The 7997-nt window shown below is 42.9% G+C and overlaps 1 long non-coding RNA gene across 1 annotated transcript; it reads left to right on the top strand.

The window, feature by feature from the left end:
- Window positions 1-4605: 4605 nt before the first annotated feature.
- On the top strand, window positions 4606-7229 carry LOC111861725. The gene is made up of 3 exons (XR_002842298.2): window positions 4606-4710; window positions 5314-5479; window positions 6997-7229. It is a non-coding gene; the product is annotated as an uncharacterized LOC111861725 (long non-coding RNA).
- The last annotated feature ends 768 nt before the right edge of the window (window positions 7230-7997 follow it).

The following is a 7997-nucleotide window of genomic DNA, read 5'->3' as shown; positions in this document are numbered from 1 at the left end:
TCGTCGTCTGTCAGGTGGCTCAATTTTTCCTCCAGTAACTTCGGTATGTTCGCATTTTGTTCCCTCACTTTTGGGTCCCGTTGTCGGGGGTACCTATCCGTCTTCAGTACCTTCGGTCGGACGGTAACGTCATTCTTCGTGACGCCATCTATGATGTCGGTTTCCTTGACGTCATAGACATCAGCAACTTTCATCCCCACTTGCAACGTAATCCGCTCTTTACTGGTAGTAATCAGCTGTGCGGTGCAGTATACTGTCTCTTTCACACCTTGCCTCTCGCTGAGGTTGCTAGCTGTTTCCTTCGGTCGTTCACGCGCCTTGCGTGTCTTAAGTTCTATCAATGTCGAACTCGGAAGAAAGCTGGAAACTGTGCGGGCCGTACAAATTCCTCTATAGGGTATGTCCACTGGTTCGGCATGTACCCATGATGGATGCCTTCGGCGCGGATTTCCGCTGTTTATCTGTTATCTTGACCCTCGTATTCAAAAGTGTTCGAGGTTCTAGATGCACTCTGTGGCAACACTGCCTGCCACTTGTGGAGCCTTTCCACCTGCCCGTCTTCAGTCGTGGATTCCGTCACGCTGGATTTGGCTGAGGCCTCCTTTGCCTCCTCTACCACTGGTCCTCTAGACTGCTTGGTCGTCTTTATAGCCGTTTGTGTTCCTTCTTCTACGCTTCCACCTTCCTCCTTCCTGGCGGAGGGTTTATCAGTTTGACTCTCTGGCCGTCCAAGTTTAGTTCCTCGGCGGCTATGTCGATACGGGCGCTTAACTCTCTTAATAAATCTAGCCCTAATATTCCGTCCTTCTTGATCGGAAAGGGCGCTACCACAAAATCATGGGTGTAACACTTATCCCTATTGTAAATTGTAGTCGTCTCGTGCCTTCGATTTCCAATTCTTGGCCGACTATATCCCTAACCGCTTCCCTAATTTCCATCGTGGGCTCATCTCCCACATAAGGTTGAATTAGACAAACTTCCGCACCTGTGTCTATTATACACTGGTAGTCTGTCCCTTGGACGTTTACCTTAATACAGAACTCTTTGTTCTCTCGGACTGTTGCGACTGGTATACATGCGGCTTCTTCTCGGCGGCTGACTCCTTGTGGTCGTCTTATCGGCGATTCTCGTGGCAGCTTCCTGTGACTCCATGGCTGCTTGTGTCTTCTTGGACTCGCGGGTTCCTCCCTTCCAGTCATCACGGTTAGCGCCTCGTGGTCTCCGGGACGCACTTCCATCCGCTTGGCGTCGTGCACTACTGTGACTCTGTTCAACGCTGGTCCAAGGTCTCGGGGTTACGAATTCGTAATTCTCTTCCCGCTTTTCCTCGCATTCCATATATGAAACTCTTTAGAAGCCTAAAAGCAGCTTCTTCCTTCAGAATGTGCTGCTCAGTTTGGTCCACGCTTTTTCTTATTGTTTTGGATCTGAGTGCTCTGCACCTGTCCAAAAACTGTATGGGCGACTCTTCCTTTCCCTGTGTAGCTTCATGCAGTAGGTTATAGTAGTATCGCGCTGGCAATTTCTCACTAAATTGGCCTACAAGGGCTGGTTTCAACACCTCGTACTTCACTCTCTCGCCTGCGAGCTGGTCCCTACCATTCACAAATTGAAGGGCTTCCCCTGTTAACTTAGCCTTCAAAATGTTAGTTAAATCGTCTTCCGTCCAATTACTGACGCGAGCACACTGTTCCACCTGTGTCAAGAATTCTGTGACGGGCTTCGCCTTCGAATGCCCAGTCCATTCATATATACTCACCGCTAATAATAGGTCTCTCGTCTTCACCCCTATCGTTAGTCTCGTTAGTTGTTCTTCTAGTTGCGCTATCCTACCCTCCATTTTCTAATTAACTTTTAAACGCCGGGCTTTTGAAATGGTGGTAAGCTTGAGCTAGCGGGAGGTTATTTAAATGCTCGCTGCTGGTGCGCATTTAAATGCACGTTGCTACTCTGCGTTTAAATGTCCTTTCCTGTTAGGGCGCTTTAACAATTTTAAGCATTGTTTTTAAAAATGCTGTATTTAACTCAATTCTTGTGATAAATGGATGAAATTAACTTTGTGTGTTGCGCCCCAATTTTGAGATTGGAAATTTAAGGCATTACCTAAATGTTTCGAGACTTGCGAAAAGTGTTTTACAGCAATCGAGCAAAGATGACAACACATGGACTAGGGAACTAGGTTAAGAATGCTGATGATCAGCATTTATGCGTAATCGCGTAAGTAAGAAGCTCCGCTAACTGGGTCACTGGAGTATAGTAATATTATTAAATAAGCAGCAAAGAGGACCGCGAAATTACCCTTAGCCAATTAGAATATAACACGTAGGAAATTGAGGACGAAAGGAGGAGTTAACTTCCCTCTTTCGTCAACCGCAAATTCAGCAAGTTAAAGATATAAATTACTGAATTCAGGAGACTTAGGGATCTGATCTCAAACATAATATTCAGTTGTCAGCCGGAGGCTCTATTCAATATGGGTCTTACGAGTGTTGGAAGTTGGCCTACGTCTCTTATTCCAAGTAAGTCACGTTTACTCATATAAGCCATGTTGGTAAATATTATTGTTGATAAAAGTGTTGTGGAAAATGTTGAAAGCAAACTCCAGTGTGCCCGGCGAGCCCTTAGGGGAGAATAATTATGTAACAAGTAATTGCCTAGGAAGATAGCCCGGCAATATGGCTGTCGTTATGGTGTATGTGTTAAGATTACTGGTAGTGTGTAGACTACGCACATTTGCGTTATAGTACGACTAATGATTTTGGTGATAAATATGGTATGTGGGCTTTCCAGATGATAACTTTACGGGCAGATTATTTTAAGGGTGAAGCTTTACGATAGGATAGTGTAGTAGTAAATAATGAGTAGTAAGAAATGGAGACAGAAAAAAAGGTTCACGTTGAACAATGAATAACTGCGTATCCTCATTAGCCGAAACAGAGAGAGAGAGAGAGAGAGAGGCTCAAGGCCTACACCCCCGAAGGGGAGAACATGAGGAAGCGTAGCATGAATTAAAGACATTATGTAGTCCCGACCGTAGGTCGGTCTTGTTAATATTGTAAATAAGAGTGTAAATAGACAGGGTAGTGGACCAGTGATTGAGACTAGCTCTTTCTAAGGGGCCCAACTGAGTAGGTTTATCCTTTCCTACCCACCTGAGGACGGAGACAGATCCAGTCTCCGAAACGTCGTGGTTTTTTGTCTTTTACATACCAGACGATGGGTGAAGTCCAAAATAAGCCAAAAGAAGTACAGTATACACCATCGTCAGAATCCTTTCAATTTTTCCAAAAAGCAATCTGTTCCTAAGTTGTAATTATCGTGAAATTGACGACAAATGATTTTTTTTTGTTGGGAAAAAATGATTGTAAATACACAATAGGCCTAGGCAATGCCCATCCGGCCTGTGCGACAGATGACAAACAGGTCTGTCGACAGATCGTTCTATTGAGCAGAATTAATACTACTATAGGATTCTGACTATGGTGTATAACACACTGATATATTGGGTTTCTGGACTTTATCCATCGTCCTGGTTTTTAAAATAACAAATAAAAACACGACGTTTCGGAAACTGGATCTGTTTCCGTCCTCAGGTGAAGGAAAAGGGAAACACCTATTCTGTTGGGTCCAGGCTAAGCCAGGTCTCAGGTGTTTATAATCTTCATGTTTTGTGACATTGGTTTGTCCATTGATTGAGGCTAGCTCTTTCTAACGGACCCAACAGAATAGGTGTTTCCCTTTTCCTTCACCTGAGGACGGAAACAGATCCAGTTTCCGAAACGTCGTGTTTTTATTTGTTATCTTAAAAACCAGGACGATGGATGAAGTCCAGAAACCCAATATATCAGAATTAGTACTACTTGTACACCAGCCCGTTCCATCCTCTCTGTGCTCACTGTCATCTTGGTCATCTTTGTGTCTGCTGACTGTTGCTCACCACCGCTCACCACGACTGACCACCATTCCCACAAGTAGAACAAACTGTTGCGTTGTCAGTAGAGAACTTAACGGTCGCGATGGAGCTTTTGGGTATTCTTCAGGGAATCATTACCATCAATCGAGAGAAATTCAGTTTCCTCATATTTTTACAAATTATGGTGTTCGTGATGATATTCCGCTGTTGCAAGTTCTAGTTGTGATTGTGATAAACTTCGCAACGCCAATGCTGAGGGTCATGTTTCTAGTAATATGCACATTTTTACCGTTTTATGCCTTTTCTCGCCTGTTACACATACCTAATGAAGTCGTGAGAACTGATGGTCTGTATTGGTATGGTTGAAGTTGCAGGGCATACAGATGCATTTTTGCGGCTCTGCAATGTAGATTTGTAGAGTAGGCTGCTGTTTAAGGACGTAACTCCGTGCAGTCTGGTAGCTAGTTACCGACGTTTTGGAAGCAAGAGGTTTACTAAAAAAAGGTGAACTGTCTGCCTTCAAAAATTAACAACAATATGTTAGACTACACAACTTGTAATAAGACACTAAGCTTCTTAATCTCTGCCAGCCTCTACTGTGAGAAGAAAGAAGTCCATGTCAGTGTGTGTGTGTTCACAATAATTACTATGTTTCCTTACAGACGTGGGCAAATATTCAGAGCTAGGTACAGCTACACTTGTTAGAAATATGAGATTCTGCCTTCTCTATAGCTGGAATGCCGAGAATTCTGCTACAGTGAGCTGAAGAAACATTTCCTGCTGTGACAGAAAGGATGGTGAGTGTTTTGTGCTCGTGTGCACAGAAGAATTTTATCGTCATCAGTCAATTCTCATATCATAAGAAACCAAACTTTTTATGCCAAGCTTATGATAGTTTTCATAATCCAACTGGTGAGTTTACATTGTTCTTCTTATTGTAAAAATTTGCATTATTATGTGGGAGAGGTACCAATTCAAGGAGAGTGATATGGATATGTATGTAAGTAAGTAAGTGGTGGGCCATAAAAACCGCCCTGCACACTGCAACCTTCAATGATTCTTGTGCTTCCCCTTGGACGGGGGTTTCGGACTAGGTTTGTTTGTGTCTGGATGCGAAGTCATGATGGGCATGTGTGAACACAGTAATGAGTGCTTAGGTTCCATGAAGAGCAGATACGTATTGTCTGTACTTCCACAGGGACCACAGGTTTCTCAGGAAGGTCCCTGCATTTTGAAACTTAACACTTGCTAAGATAATGAAGTCTGTAGAGAAGAAATGTATACAGAGCAGCTGTTATGGGTTAGATGTAATGAGAAACAGCTACAGCAAGGAGAGCATATATTGTTTCATGTATGGTATTGTACAGCCATGACTGGTATAAGATGTGATGCCTTTACAGAACTACAAATTCAGAGGAGGTTTTAGTGGGTCCACATGGTGAGACATACCCAACAAATCATGATGCAAACCAGGCCATGAATATAAAAGCTGAGGAAGTCTCAGACTCACAAGAGGAAGTGGATCCTCTACAAATAACAGTTCAGGAGATAAAGGCTGAACCTGAGGTGAGCTGTATGTTTCTGTATGTCCACTGTTGGGCAGATATCACAGATAGGCAGGAATTCCAGTTGTCTATCTCATCTCCATCTGTCTTTGCACATAGAACAACTCCACTGTGCTGCTGACTCGCGTTTGGAGGCCTTTTCTGAAGTGTCACTAGATGGTTATAGTTTGTTGAATGTATGCTGCTTGTGATGTACCACTTCCATTTCCTTTTAAGCAGTTCTGATGTAGATGAAATTAAATTTTCTGTAAACTGAACTGTATTTGAAAGAAATTCTATAGCAGCAAAAATCCATGGGGAGTCATAGAACTGTTCGCATTTAGTTAACACATGTTAGAACCAAGAATTCAAATTACTATAACTCTTGTGAGTTAATTCCAATTAATCCCACAAGATATTTTTCATGTGATAAAAGTTACAAAAGATTCTGCATTCTCTTGCAACAAAAGTGGCAAGAATTGTACTGTATCGAGCTGAAAAAAACATTTCTTGCTGTGAGAGAAAGTACTGTGTTTCATGCTTGTGTGCACAGACAAGAGTTTTATTTTCATATGTCAGTTCTCTTGGTCAAAGAAATTAAATATTTTGTGACCCCGCATCTGTTTGTTTGCATAATCCATGTGGGGAGTTCCTTGGGTGATAACGGTTTGGGATATTATGTAGGAGAGTGGCGTCGGTAAGTCATGTAGTGCAGATGCAACAGAGAGAAATGCATACAAAGTTTTGGACATAAATCTCAAGAGAAGCAGGCCACTTGGGAGACCTAAGTGTGGATGGAGAGATGCTATTAAGCTAGATTTTAAAGAAATAATTTGAAAGGGTTTGTACTGGGGCTGTTTGCCTTAGGATACAGGGCCATGATTAGCATGTGTGGCCACAGTAATGAGCTCTTAGGTACTATAATTAACTCCATGTACTTGAGTGAGTCCTTGAGAAGCCACCAGTTGCTTGGCCACTGAAGAATTTCCCAACATGGTATATAACCTGAAAGTGTATTGACATGTTCGCAAAAACCCATCATAAGTCCCTATCCTGAACCATATGAATCCAGTCAACACCGCCCCATCCTATGTCTCTTAAAGATCCATTTAAATATTGTCTTCCTACCTATGCCTAGGTCTTCGTATTGATCTCTTAGATTCTAGCTTACTCAGCAAATCCTATATGCATTCCTCTTCTCCCCCCATATGAGCTGCCCATCTCATCCTCCTTGACTTGATCATATGATTATGCTTGGTGAACGAAGGTTACAAGTTGTTGTGCTCTTCATTATGATGTTTTTAGGTACCAAAACAAGCAGATATTTTCTCTGCTGCTGCAGTGACCCATAGTTTCTCGGGAAGGTCACAGAGCTATGAACCAAGTACTTTCTAGTGATCATGAGAGCTGTAGAGAAGAACATCCGTACAAAACAGCTCTTATGAGTTAAATGTGATGGGAAACAGCCATAGCAAGGAGAGCATGCACTGGTGTGGTGTTGTGCATCCATTTCTGAGAAGGATGTGATTGTTTTTACAGAACTGTACAAATTCGGAGAACGCTTTAGTGGGTCCATACGGTGAGAGATACCAAATACCTCATTATGCAAATCAGGCCATGAATGTAAAAGCTGAGGCAGTCTCAGGTGCAGAAGAGGAAGAGGATCCTGTCCCAATAACATTTCTAGAAATAAAGGCTGAACCTGAGGTGAGCTGTATGTGCACTGCTAGGCAGATGACACATATGTGCAGAAATGCCGCTTGTCTTGTCTGTGAACACAAAACAACTCCACTGTGCTGTTGACTAGATTTTGAAAGTCCCCCCCCATAGTGTAGTGCCTTGAATGTTGCATGTAATATACCACTCCCATTTTCGTTAAACAGATCTAATGTAGATGAAAATAGATCTTGTGTAAACTGAGCAGTGCTTTGGTACTACATCATAGGTTTCCAAGGATCTATAAATGTTGAAGTTTATCATTTGCTTTCTGTCTCCCATGCTAGAAGTGTCATTATGTTGAGGATGTGTAACGGGATAACCATTTATTCTCTTAAAGATTTGTGACAATGTGTGACAGACACATGTTGCCTGTTACTCTTTGTCTGAAGTAAATTTAACACTTTGCGGACCGCGCACGTTTTTAGAACACGATAAGTTGCAACGCACTATACATCTGTCTGGCGCCACCCAGCTTGCACGTAGCTGCCTGCAGCTGCGTGATAAGCCTCTGGAATGTTTGCTGACTAAGGCTGATTTCGCACCGGACCCATCTGAGCCAGTCACGTCCAGTCGCGTCGGACTCACGTTGACTCATCTGACTGGCTTCACATAGCAACACAAGGAAATGTCCTAATCTCTTTCAACTGCACGCGTCTTGCCCAGTCCAGTCCTGGCCAGTCAAGTCATGACTGGCCAGGACTCATCCGGTTGAATTTCTTGCCAGTCTTCGTGCGTCTCGCTCATAAGTCACACGCGCTTTAATCGGTTTCATGTGTAACATATTGTTGTAATATGGATGTCGAGAAACTGACTAGTGAGAA

This window comes from Cryptotermes secundus, unplaced genomic scaffold (assembly GCF_002891405.2).
Source record: "Cryptotermes secundus unplaced genomic scaffold, Csec_1.0 scaffold256, whole genome shotgun sequence".
Taxonomy (NCBI): Eukaryota; Metazoa; Arthropoda; class Insecta; order Blattodea; family Kalotermitidae; genus Cryptotermes; species Cryptotermes secundus.
Note: the sequence above shows the minus strand (reverse complement) of the source record. Positions and strands in the feature narration are given on the sequence as shown.